Consider the following 23,716-nt stretch of genomic DNA (forward strand, 5'->3'; position numbering starts at 1 on the left):
ACGACATGCTAAAACCAATGATGTCATTCAAAACTAGAACTTGTCCCACAAAAAATAAGCCCTCACATGGCCATATTGACGGAAAAATAAAAAAGTAATGGCTCTGGGAAGGATGGGAGCGAAAAACGAAAACGCAAAACAGAAAAAATCTAGGGGTTAAATAAATCCGCGTGGGATGTAGCCAAGACGAGACTATAAAGGGGGAGGTATTGCAATGATAAGCTTTGCCCTTTTTCTGTATTTTGAACTCTGACCTGGTGAGACTGAAGCTACAGACAGACTTTTTGTAGCAATATTTTTCAAGTGTAACAATCACTACAGCTGCTGTACAAAGAATCACATTTACGGGAATCGGTTTCAGCAAAATGACTGTTCACACCAAGCACAGGAGCTCAGTGCACCTTTGGTGAGGCCAAACAGTTCGGTGAACGTTCCTACTTGCCTTCCATCTAATTCTGCTCCCCCTCCTCTTGATTGACAGCTGCGACTTTATAGGTGGCAAAGATAGGCAAGATAAATGGAAAACCAGGGTACCGTCACACTATAACATTTCGATCGCTACGACGGTACGATTCGTGACGTTCCAGCGATATCGTTACGATATCGCTGTGTCTGACACGCAGCAGCGATCAGGGGTCCTGCTGAGAATCGTACGTCGTAGCAGATCGTTTAGAACTTTCTTTCATCGCTGGATCTCCCGCTGTCATCGCTAGATCGGTGTGTGTGACACCGATCTAGCGATCTAGCGATGCGATCCAGCGATGCGTTCGCTTGTAACCAGGGTAAACATCGGGTAACTAAGCGCAGGACCGCGCTTAGTTACCCGATGTTTACCCTGGTTACAAGCGTTAAACTAAAAAAAAACAAACAGCACATACTTACATTCTGGTGTCCGTCAGGTCCCTTGCCGTCTGCTTCCCGCACTGTGACTGCCGGCCGTAAAGTGAAAGCAGAGCACAGCGGCTGTGCTTTCACTTTCACTTTACGGCCGGCAGTCACTGAGTGCGGGAAGCAGACTGCAAGGGACCTGACGGACACCAGAATGTAAGTATGTGCTGTTTGTTTTTTTTTAGTTTAACGCTTGTAACCAGGGTAAACATCGGGTAACTAAGCGCGGTCCTGCGCTTAGTTACCCGATGTTTACCCTGGTTACCCAGGGACCTCGGCATCGTTGGTCGCTGGAGAGCTGTCTGTGTGACAGCTCCCAGCGACCACACTACGATTTACCTACGATCACGGCCAGGTCATATCGCTGGTCGTGATCGTAGGTAAATCGTATAGTGTGACGGTACCCTTAGTGGAAAGGTGGGCTGAATTGTTTGACCACACCATAGGTACACCATGAGTGCACCAAGCGCCTGTGCTTTGTTTGAACTGTCAGCAAGGTGGCTTAGTGGTTAGCACTGCAGCCGTGCAGCGCTGGAGTCCTCGGTTCAAATCCCACCAACGACGACATCTGCAAAGAGTTTGTAGTTCTCCGGTTTCCTCCCACATTTCAAAGACATACTGATATGGAATTTAGATTGTGAGCCCCAACGGGGACAGTGATGATAATGTGTGCAAACTGTAAAGCGCTGCGGAATATGTTAGCGCTATATAAAAATAAAGATTATTATTATTATAAAGATTATCTGTCATTTTGTGTAAATACACTACACTCCCTTAAGGTTGTTTTGCTATTGCTGTCATTCCCATAATAATAATAATAATAATAATTTTTTATTTATATAGTGCCAACATATTCCGCAGCACTTTACAATCAAGTACATTCCCTTAGGGTACCGTCACACTAAGCGACGCTGCAGCGATACCGACAACGATCCGGATCGCTGCAGCGTCGCTGCTTGGTCGCTGGAGAGCTGTCACACAGACCGCTCTCCAGCGACCAACGATCCCGAGGTCCCCGGTAACCAGGGTAAACATCGGCTTACTAAGCGCAGGGCCGCGCTTAGTAACCCGATGTTTACCCTGGTTACCAGCGTAAACGTTAAAAAAACAAACAGTACATACTTACCTTCAGCTGTCTGTCCTCCGGCGCTCTGCTTTCCTCTGCACTGACTGTGAGCACAGCGGCCGGAAAGCAGAGCGGTGACGTCACCGCTGTGCTTTCCGGCTGGCCGACGCTGACACAGGATGCAGGAGGAGTGCAGAGAAGCACAGCGCCAGGGACAGACAGCTGAAGGTAAGTATGTAGTGTTTTTTTTTTTTTACGTTTACGCTGGTAACCAGGGTAAACATCGGGTTACTAAGCGCGGCCCTGCACTTAGTAACCCGATGTTTACCCTGGTTACCAGTGAAGACATCGCTGGATTGGTGTCACACACGCCGATCCAGCGATGTCAGCGGGAAGTCCAGCGACGAAATAAAGTTCTGGACTTTGTTCAGCGACCAATGATCTCGCAGCAGGGGCCTGATCGCTGGTCGCTGTCACACAACAATTTCCTTAACGATATCGTTGCTACGTCACAAAAAGCAACGATATCGTTATGTGTGACGGTACCTTTAAACTACAGATGGAGCAGCAGTGCTCATGTTTGAACCAACGTACTATTCAAATAAGGGACACTGGACTCTCTTTTGGTGGGACCCCTAGCAATCTGTATCTTATCACCAATCCTTTGTGTAGGCGATTGGTTGTGCACACAGAGATTCCTGCTCTTCTCTCTCAGTAGCACACAGAAGCAAGAGCAAGGACCAAATTATTCCACAATACTAAGCTGTGTGTCTGTGAATCCAGCACCGAAACTTCAGCAAAATCTGCCCGGTTTTTACTGTGCTGAGTGCTTTTCACTCCTCATCCCCCTTCCCCTCTCCATAGAGTTTAAAGGGAACCTGTCACCACACACATGCAAAATACTCAGCAGGCATTATGTTCTGGAGCAGGGGGAGCAGATTCATATGTAGTCTTGCAGAGGAAATGAAAGATTAGGTAGTTACAAGAATTTCAGGATTCTGAGCATGTGGCATCACTTCAGGTCACTCAGGCTTGCCCGGCTGAGAAGTATCTTAGGGCTTGTTCACATGTTGCATTTTTTTCTGCGTGGCCTGTAGCGTTTTACAATACCACCAAAGCCAATTTGAGTTCTGACATCTGTTATTTTTTGTTTTGCAGATTTGAACCTTCAAAGCTTTTTTTATTCCAGTGTGTCAGATCTTTAATTGTTTGTGCAGCGTTTTTCTCCCATTAAAATGAAGAAACAATGTATCAAAAATGCGGCAAAAAATGCATGTATTTTCCAGTGTTTTTCTTGCCAATACTCTCTTCAATGTAGTCCTATTAAAGCTCTTGCACCCCCCCTTCCGGCGCCACCAAAAGCCTTTATATTTCCCTTTTGGATTTTATGCTTTTAGGGTTCAATACCTCTTGATGGGGCGTGGGGTAGAACAGAATGTGACTGGTGGCACAAATTCTGGATTTGTAGAACACATACTGATGGTAATTTGTGAGCCCCGCTGAGAACAGGGAGTCAGGACAATGTCTGCCAAGTGCTATACGATATGTTTGTGCTACACAGGCAAGCGTAATAAATACCGTACATAATAAACACATCTTATATATAATTGCCTAGAATACTACTTCCTGCAATTTGTGCCAACTTCCTGTCCGGAGCTAATGTCCGGAGCTAATGTCCGGAGCTAATGTGCGGAGCTAATGTCCGGAGCTAATGTCCGGAGCTAATGTCCGGAGATAATGTCCGGAGATAAGTGACGTCAACAGTGTCCAGTGTCTGATTGGTTGCCGCCTGCTGCGAGCGGCCAATCAGAAACGTGCCGTACTGTGACACACTCCGCCCGCCATTTTGGTGTGATTTTTGAATTTTTACCTCACAGCAAGTTTCTACTGTGTGGAGGCGGGCCCAGTGACGTTGCTCTTCAAGCTCCTGCCGAATTTCGTCAAAAAAATGATAATACCATTTACCAAAACTATATATATTTAGTTGTGAAGTGGTTCAGTGACATTTTCACACCAATTTTGAACTTTTGTTTGGTGTTTTCTCCATATACTGCCTCCCCTCATAAGCATGTTCATGGATCCTGTGTAACTGTACCTTAAATAACAAGAATTGTCAAGAGCTGGTGAGTGCAGCCATTTTTTGTTCTTTCTTACTATTATTTATTAATTGTATTATTCTTACATTTGAATAAATAAAGTATATATGGATTCTAGACTCCCGATTCTTTAGAATCGGGCTGCCATCTAGTGTTTAATAAATAACATGAATCTGTAATCGAGCAGTGTGTGTGAGGCCTAAAGCTTGTCGCTGGGGGTAAAAACATATAGGACGACCACGTTTTGGACAGAAAACGCAGCGTTTGATATAAAACTGAGATTTATTATAGAAAAGTTGGCACGGAGAAGCTCAATGTTACTGTACATTGATTAGGAAGCTGTGATGGCTGCTCTGTGAGCGCGGCTGACGCCCTCGGCAGGGGTGAGGAGGTGCCCTCCGCTTCTGTGTAGAGGTGACAGGAGCCTGGTACTTGGTCATGCTTGGCTTATAGCTGGATGACGGGTATGTTCCATCAGAGATGCTTGGTTCGAAGAGCCGTACATTCCCCCCACATTCCTGTGAGCCTTTTTCTCACTTACGTTCTTGAGCATGTTCACATTAAATGCAATTACTGTATTCAGGGTCTGGGGGTTTTCACATACACCAATGGTCGTTTTTGGTTCCTTTCTTTTCCTTCTGTCTTTCGTACAGGACTGTGTGAAGATGTCTTCAGCCCTGTGGCTCACCCCCTGTCTGCGTGCACTCTGTTCTGTTGTGGTGGCTTTGGGTTACGCTCTCTGCATAGTTGAGCGCGTAGTTAAGGACAGTCGGGGGTCAGCCGATGTTGAGTGGGGGGCTCCATTGTGTCATTTGAGGGTGCCAGCCCCTGCGGTGAGGCAGGGACAGATCGTGATCTGGTTATGGATTTCCTAGTCTGTATACGAACCTGTGGTGCGCAGATTTAACATCTCCCCAGGTTTGTTCATCTCCTGGGGAGATGTGTTAGGGCTCAGTCATAACGCACATACACTCTTCAAATTTGAGATTGCAACACTAGAAAAGGCAAAGTTGTAGAACTGTGGAAACTACAGGATGGATAGACTTGTTAATAATATGTGACTGATGAAAAATGGAAACATTTTCAAAACGCCTTAATTTGTTCAGTTTCTATTATGAGCGTCTCGCCCAGAGATACTTGCACTTACGCACCTTGGCTGCTATCACTGAGATTATTAATAGTTCTCTGAGGAATGGTCTGCCATGTTGCATGCACTTGGGCAAATCATCAAGATCTGATGCTGACAGCTACTTTTGCAGTTTCCAACAAATCACGTCCCAGTTGTGTTCAGTGGGAGATAAGTCCAGTGACACTGCAAACCATGGTGGAAATTTTTGACCACCCGGGTGCTCACAGCAGCACAAAAAACAATCAGCTTGGGGGTTGTCCTGTTAAACGTCTCCTGGGACACTTTATAGAAATGGTAGTGCACCAGGAATGAAGACCACAGGGGTCTGGCTACCATACATTATGCCACCTTAGGCCGGCGTCACACTGGCGATTTAAACGGCTGAGTGCAATGCGGTAAAAAAAATCGCATTGCAATCGGACCAATGTTAAGCTATGGGGCAGCTCCCAGCAGCCGACTTTTTGTCGGCCGTTTTTCCTCAGTCCGAGACAATCGCAGCATGCTGTGATGGTCTCGGACCGAGGAAAACTCTCGACTCACTTGCACCCATATAAGCCTATGGGTGCGAGTGAGACAGCGCACACCACTCTGATATCATCCGAGTGCTGTGCGTTATAAGCGGACCCCAGCAATGGAGGAGATGGAGAAATTCATTTCTCCGCCTCCTCCGCAGCTGTGCTCCGATCCTCCCTGTGCGAGAGAATCAGAGCACAGACGCATGACACTCGGCTCCTGCTCTGCTGCGAGTAGGAGCCAAGGGTCATTAGCATATCGCATCTGATGCAATACGCCAGTCTGATGCCGGCCTTACAGGGTAATTCTGGGAGTAGGACCAAGTGGGATGTTCCCCCGTGAAGACCTCTTCACGTCATTGCTCACATGGTCTTCAGACCAATATCTGGCTATCATTGCGTCCAGTACTGAGGAGAATAGACATCCATCCCAGCCTCCATTGCCATCTTGCTTTGAACCACTATGGAAGGAGATCTGTGGAACATGTGTAGCAATGTGTCTGGTTCTTGGCCTAATGTCATGCAGATACCTTCTGATCGTTTGTGTAGATTTTCAACACTACAACATCAGGCCACATGTTGCTTGTGTTGGCGTGGGCGACCTAACGTGCTACAATGGCTTGCAGTGTCTCCGGAGTTGTCTAAATTTGAGCACATTTGTCATGTCATTGATCATCATTTAGAAAGTGAGCTGCCAGCAGCGGATCTTGATGATTTTCCCAAGTGCATTCAGTGTGGTTGAATATTCCTTAGACAACCATTAATAACTTCTCTAATGGCAGCCAAGAGTGTGAGTGTGTGTATTTCTACAAGTGGCGCTCATACTCGAAACTGAATATATCGAGATGTTTTGATAAATTTTGTTTTTATTCATCATTTTCCTATCATTATCATGTATATTATATATAATGTGTGTGTATAAAATTATATACATTTTTTTTTCTTTGCTTTTATTGTCATAATGTCCTTCTCATCTGTGACCTAGAACTGTTCACTTTTCACATTCCACATGCCATAGTCTATGATTACGGTTTATTCTCTGGGGTGATAATGCAGACAATCAAATCTTTAAAACATTTAAGTGACAAAAGGGCGGGGGTCCCGATTACTGTTGGGCTTCAGACGCACAAGGCAGATTAAGGCACGTGCGTATAGGAAGGCAGCTGGAGCACTTGATGAAACGCGGTTATTAGGGAGTGTAGTGGAGCTAAAGCGGGATCTTAGTAATTACTGTCTGGAGGCAGCATTTATTGGAAGATGAATGTTTACAGTGAAGTAACGGGGATTTTGTTGGGGGTCAGAACCTGACAGTGAGTGCAGGAATGTCTGAACACCAAAGCCCCCCATCCTCAGTAACGATACATATAGGCTTGTGTGCATTGGCATTAAACTCGGGCTTTCTTCCATTGTACAAAATGTATTAGATTCTTATCAAATTGTCCTTTTTTCCATGTCATAAAGGAAGAAAAAAAATCAAAAATTTGAGGCTTCGTTTAGTCAAAAATTAAATTATTGCCTTCACGGTTCCCTACTCTTATAATGGCGTAAACATATTTCTTTGTAATTAAAATTTCTTTCATCCAGATGGGGTTTGATTTGACAAATGAACCTTATAAATCTATTGTGAAAGATATAAACTATGAGCAGACGGATCTTCCACAGTTTCCAACATTTATTTTATTTTACGCAAAGGATTGTGGAGCCGTTGTGTCCCATAGACTTTTATAGGACTTTTATGCTATGACTCACTTGTCACGTTGGACGCGCCCTCTCATCTGTGCACGGCACGGTATAGTGAAGGAGAGGCGGTTTATTGGAAAGGATTCAATATAATTTGTATTTTATTCATTGTAATCCCTCGGGTTTTATGGATAGGAGTCCAGTGGGCGGTCCTACTCAGTGATTAACAGTTATCTCTGCAATCAGTGAAGAGGACCGCCCACTTGACTCCTATGTCTACAAATACCAGGGATTTAAATGAATAGAATGCAAGGTTTTCTGAAACAAAAATCAATCTGATCCGCTCCTCCTGCTTTATTATATCCTGTTTGCGGATGAGATGCCATTTTCAAAATGACAGACAGTCCTACCTTTTTAAAGGGTATCCAGGTCCTCCAGTTATTCCATAAACCTCTGATAAATGACAGTCTGGCCTATTTTTCTATTTTCAAGATGTACATAGAAGTGAATGGAGAAATGAGCAGGAAGGCCATCTCTCTACTCACAATGGGGCCTTTTCACGTTGTAAGAATCTAAAAATAAAAACCTGAAAATCACATTGTATGATTTTTACATATTTCATGCAATAAAATGCAAATTAAGTATTTGACACAATCGAAAACCGAAATTAATATTTGGTACAGAAACCTTTGTTTGCAATTACAGAGGTCAGACATTTTCTGTAGTTCTTGACAAAGTGTGCACACACTGTAGCAGGGATTGTGGCCACTCCGCCATACAGTTCTTCTTCAGATCTTTCAGGTTTTGGCGCTGTCGCTGGGCAACATTGAGTTTCAGCTCCCCCCAAAGATTTTCTATTGGGTTCAGGTCTGGAGTCTGGCTAGGCCACTCCAGGACCTTGAAATGCTTCTTACGCAGCCACTCCTTAATTGCCCTGGCTGTGTATTTCAGCTCTTTGCAATGCTGGAAGACCCATCCACGACACATCTTCAATGCTCTTACTGAGGGAAGGAGGTTGTTGGCCAAAATCTCGCTATACATGACCCCATTCATCCTCCATTCAATACGGTGCAGTTGTCCTGTCCCTTTTGCAGAAAAGCACCCACTAAAGTACGATGTTTTCCCCCACCATGCTTCATGGTTGGGATGGTGTTCTTGGGATTGTACTTGTCCTACTTCTTCCTCCAAACACGGCGAGTGGAGTTGATACCAAAATGTTCTATTTTGGTCTCATGTGACCACATGACTTTCTCTCATGCCTTCTCTGCATCATCCAGTTGGTCATTGGTAAGCTTTAAATGGACCTGGACATGTACTGGCGTGAGCAGGGGTAACTTGCGTGCCCTGAATGATTTTGATCCATGACTGCGTAGTATGTTATTAACGGTAATGTCTGACACTGGTCGCAGCTCCCTTCAGGTCATTGACCAGTTCCTCCTGTGTAGTTCTGGGCTGATTCCTGACCTTTCTCACAATCATCCTTGCCCCATGAGGCGGGAACCTGCATGGAATCCCAGACCGAAGAAGCTTTTCAGTCATCGTGTTTCTTCCATTTTCTAATAAACGTGCGAACAGTTGTTGCTTCTCACCAAGCTGCGTGCCTTTTGTCCTTTAGCCCATTCCAGCTTTGCGCAGGTCTACAATTTTGTCCCTGGTGTAATTAGACAGCTGTTTGGTCTTGGCCATGGTGGAAAGGTTGGGTAATGATTTGAGTGTGTGGACATGTGTGTGTGCAGAGAAGGAGGGCTTGTTAAAGAAAAACGAACAGGTCTGTGAGAGCCAGAATTCTTGCTCATTGTTCAGTGATCAAATACTTATTTCATGTAATAAAATGCTAATTACTTAAAACCCAGAAAATCACAATTGTATGGTTTTTATTTTTAGATTCTGTCTCTCACAGATGAAGTGTACCTATGATAAAACTTACAGACCTCTCCATTCTTTGTAGGTGGGAAAATTAGCAAAATCTGCAGTGTATCAAATACTTATTTTCCCACTGCAAGTCCTAATATTGCTCATTACAAAGAGAAAGAAGTGAGGCCGCTTCTGACATACCTGACCAAGAACTAAGAATCGGACATGCCGGAATCCAATATTCTTGATTTTTGTTTTCCCTAATGGCAAACATCCCGCGACCTATTGAACAGCCGCCATTTCTGGTTTATGGAGACACATTGGTTATTATATTTAGCTGCAGCCGGTCCCATAAATCAGGAGCGGTAACCTAGTCCTGGATTATCCGATGGGATGTGCAGAACCCAGGACGCCGTGCCATGTTTTTGAGCAGTCCGGAAGATAAAGTGTTTTATTAAAGACGCTTCCCCAGGTTGTGAATATTGTCGGGAGAATTTCCTGCCTCCCGGGTGGTAAATAATGAATTTAAGACGTCAGTCTCAAAGTTGTGTGTTTGAAGCTAATGTGATACTGTAAACGATCTGCATCATTTAATATTGTATACTCCAGAGAAGAGGCTGCAAAACATTCTGTATTGTCCTTCATGCCCAGTGCTGGGATTATTTCATGCACCGCGAGGACTCGAACATATCTTTCGAGCACGCCAAAGACACTCGGTTATCACCGGAGCATGCTCAGATAACACCTTATCCCAGCACACTCGCTCATCACTACAGATTATCCTTTACTCCCGCATTACAGCTGTAAAAGTATAACTCCAAATCTCGGTGACACTTCCTATGTCTAACACTGTATTGGAAGATATATAAACTGTGGTCTTGGAAACGCCGTAGATCAGGGGTGTCAAACTGCATTCTTCGAGGGCTGCAAACAGGTCATGTTTTCAGGATTTCCTTGTACTGCACAGGTGATAATTTAATCACCAACTCATTATTTGTGTAAGTGATCAAATGATCACCTGTGCAGTACAAGGATATCCTGAAAACATGACCTGTTTGCAGCCCTCGAGGAATGCAGTTTGACACCCCTGCCCTAGATTATTGTCCGGCAGAGCAATATGACCCGATCGTTCTCCATATTCTCTACTATATCTGTAATTCTATTGTGCAGCCACAAAACACAGCAGTGCGTTATCCTCCATCACATATTCTCTGCTATCTAATGGGCACATTTAGGGCTCATGCACATGCCCATATTTTCGGTCCGATTGTAATTCCACAATAACATGGCATTTTTTTTTTTTCCCTTGGACCGAAACTGTCTGAGGAAAACGATTGTTGCATACCTGAGTTTGATCCGCTATTTGGATCTTACTTGGCCATGTTGCAAGTCAATGGAAAACATCAGACTGCACTCGGATGACACCAGAGTGCAGTCCAGTTTCCCTGAACTGACACAATGGAGAAGATGGAGAATTTCTTTTTCTTTCCATCTTGTCATCTGAGAGAATCGGATTGATCACAATGTAATTAGCATAATTGGCCCATTCTCTTAGATGACAGAATACACGGTCGTCTGGACCTAGCCTTAGATGTACTGATTTCAGCCCGTTTGCTCCAATTGACTATAAACAAGCCATTTGCCGCTTGTTTAGCTGGCCGGTTCACACGGTGACAAACACTGGGGATAGAACAAGCGCTAATATGAATGTTTTGCCCCCCATATAGTATCTTTATCGGCAGCATCTCCCCAGTTTACACAAGTAATGATTTTTCCCTTTTTTTTGGCTGTCATATGTTCCGAAGAACACGTGTTTTGCTCTTCTGTCAGATGATTGCCGGCAGGTTTCCACCATTGGAAAATCACTGACGTGTGTTCTTACGAATACCGACTATAATAATAATAATAATAATAATAATTTTTTATTTATATAGCGCCAGCATAATCCTCCTGTGTAAATGCACCATAGTTCTGCTCACACTTTGCATTTTTGGAATGTGGTTGTTTTTTTTTCTTCACAAAACATAGTGTGTCTCAGATTGAGCGGTAAAACCCTGGTGCCGGCTTCTGTGTCCATGTGGCAGGTCCACTGGTGAACAGCTCCTCCCCAGTCTCGGTCCCGTTTATATTACTGATTATTGGATTTCTCTTTCCTGTGCTCTGTTATCGTATATATACTTTTATACTCCTTTATTGGTGTTTCTATATTTTGCACATTACTTCCTGACTCTTGATGTTTTGCTCCATCTTTGTGAATGATTATTATATTGTAGCACATGGACGCATCTTTCACTATCTGTTTATATCTCCGTTTTATTTCTTTGACATTTACAGCTGACCATATTCTCTGTATTATCGCTTGTATCTTGTTGTCATTCTTTCTTGACAGTAGCGAACCATCCTCTTATTTTATTGTATTAGGGCTCGTTCACAGGACCATAAAAATCGGACGAGTGCGATCTGTGATTTTGATGGGTAGCGCTCGTCCACATGTTATCCTACGGGGTCGGTCGTGGACATGTCTGATTTCTTTTCTTCCTCGGACCGAGTGCGGTCTGATTTTCGTGACTGAATGGAGCAACTTTTTAATTCTCCACAATCCGAGAAAATCGGATCCCACTCTGATCAGATGAGAGGTGATCGGTCGTGCGACCTTAGCGCTCCACCTGCGCGTTGTGAGTTTTGGCAGGATGCCCATCCCCAATGTGGTAGAAGCCATCCTTATACTGTGGGCTGGTTGTTAGTTTGCAGTGCTTGTGTATTGCCTCCATGATGTTGTGTTACATTTGTGTCCATCAATCTGAAAAACAGTTTTTAAAATAATTGCCCTCTTGTTGGCGCAAGAGTCCCTCTGACCGGAGACCTCACTCTGACGCACTCACAAGCCTCTGTGCAGCTCTTTTCTGCCATCACCGCCTTGTGTTAAAAGATTTATTTTGTTTCTTCAACTCAGTGAAACAAATCTAGAAATAGGTTCTGGTGATGTTGTTATCATTGAAGTGCAGCTAATGAACTGCAGATGCTCCATTTGCTTTTTTTAGTTGGTATAAAAGAAATATGCAAAATTTCAATAATTGTCCGTGAAGGGAAGAATGATCTTTGTATCTACTTCATTGCGATGCAGCTCATTGCAGACTTGGTTCTCCTACATCGGTTGTGTCTGGCCGGTGTTTCATGCCCGAGTCAGATGCAGCTGATAACAACTTGTTACTATATTATTATTCCCTGAGGAAGAAGAGCGCTGCTCTTTGAAACGCGTTGGTTTAAACCCTCTCCCCTCCCTTTTTTGAGCGATCCAGCGCTCCTTACTGCAGGTGACGTCACTAGGTAGGAGGAGCCTATCGGCCATTGTTGTTTTTGTGTGCGGTATCCGGGGAATGCTACCGGCCGGGGCATCCCTGAGGTACGCTGCATAGCGTCATCTGACGCGCACCACGCCGGAACCCTTGGCGGTTTACATTGGACAGAGGCACATCTACCCTCACGCAACGCGGACCCGCACTTAGCTGTGTCAGTCATACCATTGGTAAGTTAGAGATATTGGCACTTAACTCATTGCAGGATAGACTGTGCTGCTGGTGCGGTACTATAGTGGTGGGGGGAGTATCTGTTTCTGGGTCAGGGGGTTCCACTGACGTGAATCCACGGTGAGTTTTGTCTGTTTGCTTTCTGTCGTTGTTTATTGCTTTTAGTCGGTTATCGTGTGCTATAACCCATAAGTGATATTGTTTTCCACATTTGCTAGCGCGGCATCTATCTGTTTGTTTTTTGATAACAACTTGTGCTTGTGTGACAACCTCTCTGGACATGTTCACACACAGATTTTAATACATCATATAGTAAAGTATTATGTGTCCAGGTTATTGAGCTTTATGGTGAGAACGTCTCCAAGTGTAAAGTTTCTAGTATCTGGGAAATACCATACATAACATTAGGCATAGTGGTAATTACATCTGCTCTTTTATCCATTAGGTGTCTGTAGGATCAGTACCTGACTTAAGAACGGATGCCTACATCTCGAGAGATCCTTTCTGTCACACTGTGAACTGGAGAAAAGAAGCCAGGAAGGGCCGTGTTATCGGGTGAGTGGCGATTCTATTTCAGGCCAATGTGATGATTTATTGATATAAGAACTGTCACAGTGATCGGATAATGGAGCCTCCTGATACAGGGGGAGAATGATGGTGGCGTACCGCTTGTGACACATGGCTGATCTATGAGACAGGTGTCTTCTGCAGACTACTGTAACCCTGCAGTCCGAGACTTGGGACTGCGACAACGCGTCACCTGAAGAGACCGATTGTAATCGAGATCGGTGATGGTCAGAAGACATTTTGGTTTTTCCTTGTTGGCTTAAAGCTCTTGTACAGTTGAGCTTGGGTTCCATCTAGGGCAAAGATGAAACAGACTAAATATTGTGCCCGCCTCTGCAAGAGAAGAGCCGAATAACGCTCGGTGTCATTGCATACTATGCACTTAATATCCCTTTATCCCCTGTATTTTCACCACTTGCAAGATTAGCTCATAATTTATTCTTCATAGATTAGATTGCTTGGGGATTCCTATATAACAAATCAAACAAACTAGATTACTTCCATCATTATAAGGGATATCCAGGACTATGAATTTTTTTCACTATGAGCCGAAGAATTTGTAACTACCTGCCGTTGTGCCCAGTACCGATCTCAGAACGGTCACACCACCGATTTCTCCCTATACAGAGCGGTCACAGACCAGTCTTGCTGGCAATTTGGTTGCTTCCACTGACATTACATCGATAAAGTAGTGGCTTCTCTTTTGCTCTGTTGACGGGGTGTGGCTGCCGACGTCATACTGATTGACAGCCGGCTCCCAGTTGCCGAACTGCAGGGAGCCAACAGTCAATTGGGATGATGTGATGATGTGAGCAGCCAACACCTATCGACAGAGCAGCCCAGGAGAGCAAGAGCCACAAGGGGCAGTCATTGACCACACTAAGCTGGCATCGGGTTGAATAGACAGAAGGTTGCCTCTGTTAGCAACTACCTGCCTGGTAATTTTTAGACTTAGACTAGTAAAGAAAAATAAAGTGGTCCTGGAAATCCCCTTTAAAAGGGTTGTTTGATCTTATGATACCCTTAGACTAAGTCATCAATATCAGTTGGTAGGGTGCGATGATGGGTATCCCCACCAATTACCTGTTTTTCAGCTCTGGCCAGATGTAAATGGTGAAGGTAGTAGGGACAGCATAGCTCTGATCACTGTGTAGTGGCCATTGCCATAACAATAGGTCATCAATATCAGAAGGTTGGAAAACCCCTTAGATCGGATCTGTGAGAACTCCCGTACTTGAGTTTCCTATTAAATAACTTTACACATACATAAAAAGGGCAATTCAGTAACTAGAGTAAGGTTTCTGCCAAAATTGCCTTCCCAACTACCCCTCACCCTCCGATAGGGCTGCCTTACACTTTAGGGTGCACTGAGTTATGGAGTCCTTTCTGCCCAATATTGAGTACGTAGCATCACATATTTAGAGAATGTGTTGCCATCTTGATTTTTAGTCAGTTAAGCTGAATCTCTACTTTCCTTGTTTCCCAAAAATCTTTTATCCGTCGTAAGACTGTTCCTGTAAGTTATATTTTTAGAATCCACAAACCACGCGGATGTGATCTAACCTAGTTCTGGACTTTAAAGACGATCTTTTACCGCAGACAAGATTTACCGCAATTATCTGCGTGTGAAACTTTACCTTCTCTCCAATTCCCAGTATATAAAATAAATATTTTATCCCCTCTGCACCTTTTTGTGTCATTTAATTAATTTGGAAGTTTATTCATGAATTTCTTCTAAACTTCTTTAGAAATGGATGTAGAGACCACTTTGGGTGTCGTTCCTCTAGATATTCCTCCTCTGTATATCCTCTTGTAAAATAACTGTACTTTCTGGAAATAAGAACAGTATATGAATGGATTATGGTGATTTCAGTTAGTCCTATTTTAAGGAACTGCCGTCATGATGGAACCTTAGCTCTATCGGCACAATTGCCCTGTCATCATACTCTCTGGGTCTCGCCATTGACTTCCTGTGCCCACAACTTGTTGCTACAGTTTCGTTTGAGTGAGTAACAAATATGCGCTTTGTCTTTGCCCCATTCTGCTTTACATTCTCACCACATCGACAAAGAAACAGCGACATATTTTCAAAGATCTTGATCTGGACTGCGCACAAAAGCAAATCATGGCTCCTGATTTATTTTATTTTGGACATGAGGTCGATCGTAGGGTAGGTCAGATAAGAGCTAAATCTGTTGTGGGAGACAATCGGTATGCAGTAGTACTATTATCAAATGTACAGAAATGGTCACATCTCTCCTTGTCCTGGATGGCAAATCAATGCTGTGGCTGTGGACATTGTATGATATCACTATGTAACAGAGCGGAGTTCTGGAACTTCCATGACAACCCAACTGTGAGCTGTAATGGCAGACGTAATGTTACATAGCTTTCTCAGGAAGAGATGAATGTTGACTGGCTTTACTGAAAAGGACAACCCAACAGAGGAAATTTAAAGAGGACCTTTCATCAAATTTTTCATATAGAACTGCACACACAATGTAATAATGGCTGCAGAGCAGAATAAAACCTTTCTTTTCTTTTTTTAATTTCGCCTCTCCAAGTGGATTTTATCAGTTTTCACAGGTGGTGTGCACTTCTTCACCAGGTATGACATTGCCCAATCATAAGCAAGCAGCAATATACAGGAGACAAAGGACACCCCCCCCCCCTCCCAAACAAATTAGGGCAGGTTTCTCTTTGTGTGACATGTAATGCTAGACAGTCCTGATCTAAAATCCTGCTGGGAGTAGAGCACAGGCTAAAGGTACCGTCACACTAGACGATATCGCTAGCGATCCATGACGTTGCAGCGTCCTCGCTAGCGATATCGTCCAGTGTGACAGGAAGCAGCGATCAGGCCCCTGCTGTGCTGTCGCTGGTCGGGGAAGAAAGTCCAGAACTTTATTTGGTCGCCGGACTCCCCGTAGACATCGCTGAATCGGCGTGTGTGACACCGATTCAGCGATGTCTTCACTGGTAACCAGGGTAAACATCGGGTAACTAAGCGCAGGGCCGCGCTTAGTAACCCGATGTCTACCCTGGTTACCATCCTAAAAGTAAAAAAAACAAACACTACATACTTACCTACAGCCGTCTGTCCTCCAGCGCTGTGCTCTGCACTCCTCCTGTACTGGCTGTGAGCGTCGGTCAGCCGGAGAGCAGAGCGGTGACGTCACCGCTCTGCTTTCCGGCCGCTGTGCTCACACAGACAGTACAGGAGGAGTGCAGAGCACAGCGCTGGAGGACAGACGGCTGTAGGTAAGTATGTAGTGTTTGTTTTTTTTACTTTTAGGATGGTAACCAGGGTAAACATCGGGTTACTAAGCGCGGCCCTGCGCTTAGTTACCCAATGTTTACCCTGGTTACCGGCATCGTTGGTCGCTGGAGAGCGGTCTGTGTGACAGCTCTCCAGCGACCAAACGGCGACGCTGCAGCGATCCGGATCGTTGTCGGTATCGCTGCAGCGTCGCTAAGTGTGACGGTACCTTAACACCTTTCAGGTAAGGTCTTGGCAGTCCATGTGGGGGTGTAGTCAGCACTGCTGAGTTTAGCTGTGTTACATTACAAGCCCTTCTATCAGCTCTTCTCCTCTCCTGTCACATCTGCCTCCTTCTACTCCTCCTGGTCTGTGGAGTTGTGAAATTGTTGTCCATTTTGGTGGAGTCGGTATAAAATGGAACTTTTCAAAAAACCTGATCTGCACATCCAAACATAGACTGAGTGTGAACAGGTGCTGAACCCAGAGTCGCCAACTCGCATATAGTTAAATAAATAGGGCAGCACACTGCAGCGCCAAAACATGCAAACTTGAAAAAACGAAATTTGAACTGCATTACTGCACTAGAAATATGAAAAATGAGAGCTTTTAGCGCACAAAAATGGCCAATTTTATGTGTACCTCGTAGCCACGTTAAGGCATCTCTCTTATACGAGGTCCTACGTTTGACCTACCTCACTGAGAATAAACGTCTCCATCTGAATGGGTACATGTAAAAACCTCTTCTTGGACTCAAATTCTCTCTCTATGTGGAGGGGTATTGGACCTACTATAATTAAAACACCTGAAGCTAGGAGGCGGGGAGTGCACGATCAGAAGGCTAGAGAATACATTTCAAAAAACCTGATCTGCACATCCAAACATAGACAAATTTCAACAGTAGGTGAATGGTACATTGTAAACAGTATAGCATTTTCCAAAAGCGTGTCTCGGCAGGCTAGGCAAAAAAGTTTTCTGTTCGGCCTAACCCTGTCCTGGAGAAGTCTATTAAGTCAGCATTTATTTTTATAACTTTGCTTCTCTTACATATTCAGAGTGTGGATAATTACAGCACAATCTGTTCTTTGTGAAGTCTTAACGCGGCACAGAACTATTAACATGAAGGCCTGCGAGGGTGAAAACCATTTGTTTTCTTGCTGAAGGCGCCTGGTGGACGTCTGTGTGAAGTCAGGCGCTAGGACATTATGTGAGCGGATTTGTGTATTTGCGACCCCTGCGTACCCTGCGGGTCACTCATAACCCTTTTCACTAAGACCAGTAAAATAGCGAATCATTGATTTATTGGGGAATTGTCCTCTTGTTCCACTCATTTCTCCATTTACACTGAACGATTGAGTTTTCCCCGGAACGGTTCTTCACTATACTCGCTCAATGTAAAAAACAGGCTGCCGATCACCCGGTGAACGAGCAAAACTCTTGTTCATTGAGTGGAATGATCCTTTGGTTTACTAAAAAAAACACCTTGTTATCTGCAGCAGATCATCCGATGTAGGACCTGCGCTACTGATAACAGCGGCCGCCGGTCTAGTAATAGATAGTACACATCTGAAGTGCGGTCTACCTGCATAAACAGGCTATAAAACCACAAACAAGTAGCTAATCAGCAGTCCTATAATGCCGCCGGTCGGCTGTTGTAAAATCTACTATATGATAAGTTACTGCTTTATTGTAGAGTATAGAAGCAAAAACGGCAGTGTTTTGGCACACCGGCCTTCCTCAAGCTGTGCCAATGACCGTGTCTTGCTTTTGACTCTTTGGATCATCTGAGATGGAGCTCATCTCCAAGACACCACACCAGGAGGAAAACTATGTCACCAGGTTTTCCCAATATAAGGTACAAATAGCATCTTTGCAGCATTCTAGTAATCTGTATGTAAGTCCCCAATCCCCTCTGCATAGCCCGACTTTTTATTATCCCCCCATATGGTGCGGTCCGGTCCGATGGGCGTTGCCGATACTGATCTGGATCCTCCTCTCTCATTGCTATCATCATCCTCCCTCTTGCTTTACGTGACTGGTTTGTCCTATGTCATCCACACAATGTCTCCCAGTCGCGCTCCTACGCAGGCCGCTACTTTCTACCCCGCTAATTGCAGAGGAAAGTGCTGTAGTGTGCATCCTCTGGCTTTACTTCCTGGTCATCGACGCTCTTTCATCTTCCCCAGCGCATGAATGGTATAGTACTATGCTATGCCCTCGGCAGGACAGAGGGAAGTGCGCCAGCCCAGGAGGACACTGTGGAAGATGATCGTCCACACGAAGGAGGACGGCGATTGTGAGAAGAGAGGAGGCATTGGATCAAGACCAACGACGCCCATCGGACCAGGCCACACTCTATGTGGTTATAATTCAAGGGTTTTTTTGCTATGAAAAGGGGGTTGGGGACTTGCTAGAATAGTATAAAAGAGGCTTTAAAGGTGGTAGCTGTAATTTAAAGATGTGGTGACAGGTTCCCTTTAAACATGAGTAGGTTGTACAGAATCAGGAATCCCGTTGATTTGCCTCTTTGGACATATCAGACATGTAATTAAAAGGGTGTCATCTCATGCCCCACGTTATGCCATTGACCGTTTCTTGGACCTTTGCGCTTTTGATTCCGTGGGTGACCTTAGGTAGAGCCAACTCCCAAGACAGCATGTCGTTCTTGGAGCTGGAGAATATGACACCGGGGCTATCTTTACTAAACATTAGTTCGTTGCCCAACATAAAAGGGGTTATCTACTGAAGATTAGGAGATGAGCATAGGTAATACGAAGACTAAAACTTGATTTTGCTGTTGTACATAGGACAACCCTACCCATCTGACCTAGTGCGATGTTATTACGGTAGGTTGCAATACCCGTGCCTGCAGTCGTTTTGTATGAGTGACCCTTGGCCTCGTATATTCAGTACATGGTAGTTTGTGGTTAGACTTGTACTTGCTAGTTTTGTATTCTGGAAATAATTACTTCCATGTTTCTTCTTTACTCCACTTGTCCTACACTTCTCCAGTTCACTTCTTCTCTAGGTTTCCATGTTTTGGACGTCTGTCAGGTGCCCAGTAAAGCGTATCTGATGAAGATGTAGCGGTAAGCTAGCCTTGCTGAATTTCTTATGCGTTCTGAGACCTCTTGTTAACCCCTTTAAGACTTCTCGGAATAATTTCTGCCTTTTTTTAGAATCAATATTTACTCCTAGCGTTTAATATCTTCTAATCTTCTGTCCTGAACCATTAGCGCCTTGCCGTAAGTGGCACAGACCAGGGATGAGTGTCCTTTTTTTTACAGATGACTTGCAGTAATTTTTACTTTGCAGGTCTCTGTAGAAATGATGATTCTCCTCCAGCTCGTCTCTTAGGGCACATTCCACTGTAATGAAGTCTCCATTTGAGCAGGTTTTATGTATAATTTACGAGGACAGAGGCGCTCCACATAAGTCTTATTAGTAGGAAACAAATGAGTCTGCCATAACATAAACCTTTGACTATTTACAGACTGAGTTACAATCATCACACACTTTATCTTCCAAAGGAAAAAAAAAACAAAACAAAAATTGAAATGTTGGTACAGGTTAAGGTTTATGGACCAATGGAAATCTGCATTCACGAGCGCAGTGGTGATGCGCACATTTGGCAGCGCTCCTTGGCTCGGCTCCTTGTTTGACTTGTTGACTTTGTTGTAAGTCGTCCTATCACTTGATGCCCAGTTTTACGGCAGCAGACAGGTGGCAGCCAGTGTGCGCCATTGTGATCCGAGTGCCTATCCGGTTTTATGCCGTCTATCGGGTGTTGTCCATTTCTCTTATGAATGTCGTCTCTGGTTGCTGCTGCTTAGAAAAAAGACAAAGGGACAGGGCATTGATTTCTGCAGCCGGTGTTTTCCGAGCTCTGCAGGGTTTAGCTGGAGTATTCATCATCCTTCCGGTCAATAGCAATATTCGCTCCCTCCGTGATCTACGGCTGTTGGGGAACACTTCTGTGGCTTGACTATGATGAGCCGTATTGAACTCACCTGCACGGGATAGAATGCAATTTGGCTCTAGAAATAAGTTAAAGGGTTGTTCAGATTTTAGAAAACTCCTCTCCCCCATCAATTTATTAAATTGTTCTTTACTCATTCTTCCTGGGTCAGTCGATGTATCTCCGCTGCTGCATCCGGTTGTCTGCAGCGTTCACGTCACGTCACCAGCACTGCTGCAAATCGCGGAGCAGCAGTGCAAACTCAGCGTTGGACCCAGGGAGGGTGACTTATGACTTAATGGCCAAATTAAATGGCGTTTCTTACGTCATTTTAAAACTCTTTTCCACTGGAGTGAAATGCGCCAAATATATGTAAAGAGATTTTCTGGATTAGAATAATGATGGTGTACCCTCAGGATAAGGTCAGTAGGGGTCCACCTCCTGCAACCCCCTCCAGTCGGCTGTTTGAAGGGGCTGCAGCATTGCTTCCATTGCCTCCACACTGTCTACTTGTTGCAGTGTTGTGTTACTCACTTTAATGGACAAATGCTGCATTTCTTTGCACTGCTATTGCTACCTGAGCGACGTGCTGGTAGCTGGAGCCACGTAAATATTGACAGCGCTGCCACTTAAAATGGATCAGTTATCAGATTTCACAATGCAAACTATATCCTGATGAGACAGGTGTACTTACTATGATAATCCATGTCAGAATGACTGCATAATCCTTACATAAGCATGGAATGGGAGAGGGTAAATCCAAGTGTGTTCAGTCTGTGCATACTGAGCCTGACTGACAGCTGCAGCTTGTACCAAGTAGTGCAGAGGACACTGAAGAGCTGTCAATCAAGCCGGATGGGCGGAGATTTAGCTGAACTTCAATAAATCAGCCATTCTGATGCGAATTTTCAAAGTAAATACACCAGTCTAATCAAGCCTAAGAGATATGTTTGATAATCATATGTAGTTTGTATTGTGAAGTCTGGTGACAGACCACTTCAAAAGAATTGATTGGAGCTGATTTGGCAATTTCTTTTCCATATTCCCAATCTTTAAACTCTTCCCCCACCCCAAGACTATAGTAGTAATTTTGCAATTTGCACACTGGCTGCTGGGGTTTTATTAGACTCCTATTTACGGTCTTTTCAAGAAGAGTTTTCTGCAAGGTTTCATAATATCGGAGGCAGGATTGCAATGACAGGCATTTCAATGGTTTATTTTTAACACAGAATGTGATATGTGAAAAAAAAATCCATTTAACTTAAAAAGCTGATTTAAATAGTAGGTCATTTTCTGATGATGGCTTCCTCTTAAGAAGTGCACTCCTAATAAATGTGTCCCATTGTAGGTTATTTCTGTGCTAGAAATTAAAATCTGTTGATTTTTGCCCCAATTTGTGCCAGTTCCTGCTGCTGGTTTTATTACATATTCCAGTTTTATTCTGTCCTTGCCCCTTTTCACTTAACCCTACCTGCTTTTCTTGCCAGTGTTGAATAGTGGAAAGAAATTTAAAAAGTAGCACATTTCAGCACAAAATGGCATGTGCCAAAATGTACTACTATTTTATTCAGCCAAAAGAACTGGCACAAATGTTTCAGATCATCAAACAAATGTAAATATTAGACAAAGATAATACAAGTAAACACAAAATGCAGATTTTAAATAAAAATATTAAGGGAGGAAGAAATCCAGACCTACAGGGTCCTGTGTGAAAAACTGATGGCCCCTAAGCCTAATAACTGGTTGGGCCACCCTTATCAGCAACAACTGCAATCAAATGTTTGTGATAACTGGCAATGAGGCTTTTACAACACTCTGGAGGAATTTTTCCCCACTCTTCCTTGCAAAACTGTTGTAATTCAGCCACATTGGACGGATTCCGAGCATGAACCGCCTTTTTAAGGTCAATCGGATTAAGGTCAGGACTTTGACTAGGCCACTCCAAAGTCTTAATTTTGTTTTTCTGAAGCCATTCACAAGTGGACTTGCTGGTGTGTTTTGGATCATTATCCTAGTGAATAACTAAAGTCCGCTTCAGTACATATGGCCCCATGATATATATGGCCCCCATCATGCTGCACACATAAAAAAATAAACAATTCTACTTACCTTCCCTTTGATCCCTCACAGCGCGGCATCCTGTTGTGATGCCAGCAGCTGATTTCAGCATGTAAGCAGTGCATGACATCACTTCTATGCGCCCCCACACGGCGAGGTCAGCTGCCAAAGTATTCACTGCTCCCTACTAGTGATGAGCGAATATACTCGTTACTCGAGATTTCTCGAGCATGCTCAGGGGTCCTCCGAGTATATTTTTTTAGTGTTCGGAGTTTTAGTTTTTCTTGCCGCAACTGCATGAGTTACATCTGTTAGCCAGCTTAAGTACATGTGGGGATTCCCTAGCAACCAGGCAACCCCCACATGTACTTATGCTGGCTATCAGATGTAAATCATTCAGCTGCGGCAAGAAAAATTAAAACTCCGAGCACTAAAAATACTCGGAGGACCCCTGAGCATGCTCGAGAAATCTCGAGTAACGAGTATATTCGCTCATCACTACTCCCTACACCTGGGACTATGGGGGTGGAGAGCAGTGAATATTCAATTCCTTTAATAGCAGACACACATGATCGCCCAACTGCTGAAGGTAGCCGGCGGCTGTGGCCAACACTGTGCCTGCTCTTAAAGGAAATGAATATTCACTGCTCCCCATGCCCATAAGCCCTCCCAACTCTCAGCGCTGGCTTCAGTGCATGAGGTGGGAGGGACTATCGGCATGGGGAGAAGTAAATATTAATTTCCTTTTAATTTAATTTCCTTTAACAGCGGGCACAGCTGCTTTCCGGCTCCTGCCTCATGTGTCCTGCTCTGCTGCCGCATCCCCTTTCACTCCCTTCCACAGCCACATAAGGTACATCCGGTCTATAAGACGTCCCCCCACTTTCCTTCAAGATTTTGGAGGGAGAAAAATGCATCTTATAGTCCAGAAAATAAGGTAAATAAATAGTAATAGTAACACACATAAATAACAGGGAGAACTTAGTTGACACTATTTTGATAAAAAAAAAAAAAAAAAAAAAAGCCATTCCACCACGACAAGATGTGTACCCGAACTGGATCCATCTTAACTCTTGTAGTTCACCTCACTGTATGTCAGCAGACCTCAAAATAGATGGGGGC

The 23,716-nt window shown here is 44.1% G+C and overlaps 1 protein-coding gene across 4 annotated transcripts in view; it reads left to right on the forward strand.

Annotated features, from left to right (window-relative positions):
* ERBIN (erbb2 interacting protein) overlaps positions 1-23,716 on the forward strand; it is a 224,618-nt gene that overhangs the window by 27,589 nt on the left and 173,313 nt on the right. For all 4 annotated transcript variants that reach the window (XM_069749531.1, XM_069749537.1, XM_069749549.1 and 1 more), the window contains exon 2: positions 13,198-13,307. The gene's annotated coding sequence lies outside the window, so the exon portion shown is untranslated. The remainder of the gene's footprint in view (positions 1-13,197; positions 13,308-23,716) is intronic.

Source organism: Ranitomeya imitator, chromosome 1 (genome assembly GCF_032444005.1).
Source record: "Ranitomeya imitator isolate aRanImi1 chromosome 1, aRanImi1.pri, whole genome shotgun sequence".
NCBI classification, from domain to species: Eukaryota; Metazoa; Chordata; class Amphibia; order Anura; family Dendrobatidae; genus Ranitomeya; species Ranitomeya imitator.